This window comes from Hippocampus comes, unplaced genomic scaffold (genome assembly GCF_001891065.2).
Source record: "Hippocampus comes isolate QL1 unplaced genomic scaffold, H_comes_QL1_v1.1 C16419767, whole genome shotgun sequence".
In the NCBI taxonomy this organism is placed as follows: domain Eukaryota; kingdom Metazoa; phylum Chordata; class Actinopteri; order Syngnathiformes; family Syngnathidae; genus Hippocampus; species Hippocampus comes.
In genome coordinates this window covers 1-412 of record NW_017831464.1, presented here as the reverse complement: position 1 = coordinate 412, position 412 = coordinate 1, and the positions used below count along the sequence as shown (strand labels likewise).

General features: G+C 62.1%; 1 pseudogene; it reads left to right on the top strand.

The window, feature by feature from the left end:
- The first annotated feature begins 3 nt into the window (after positions 1-3).
- On the top strand, positions 4-312 carry LOC109508651 (glycoprotein endo-alpha-1,2-mannosidase-like protein pseudogene; annotated as a pseudogene).
- Positions 313-412: the final 100 nt, after the last annotated feature.

Sequence of the window (412 nt, the reverse complement as noted above, 5' to 3'; positions counted from 1 at the left end):
GCGGCGTCCGACTCGGACGCGAGTCGGAAGGTCTTCGACGACGTGCACATCTTCTACTACGCGTGGTACGGAACCCCGCGCTGGGACGGCAAATTCGTGCACTGGGACCACGTCCTGGTGCCGCACTGGGACCCGAAGATCGCGTCCGGCTACCCGCGGGGGAGGCACGTGCCGCCCGAGGACATCGGCTCCAACTTCTACCCGGAGCTCGGCCCGTACAGCTCCAGGGACCCGGACGTGCTGGAGTCCCACATGGAGCAGATCGCGGCTTCGGCGGCAGGTTAGCGCGAACGTTTGGCGACGGCTCAACTCGGGCCTATTTTGAGCAGCAGCACCCAGACTAATATGTCTATAAAACGAGGTGACTTTCTGAGAGTTGATCGCGACTTTCTGAACGCGATCCTGCAAGCAA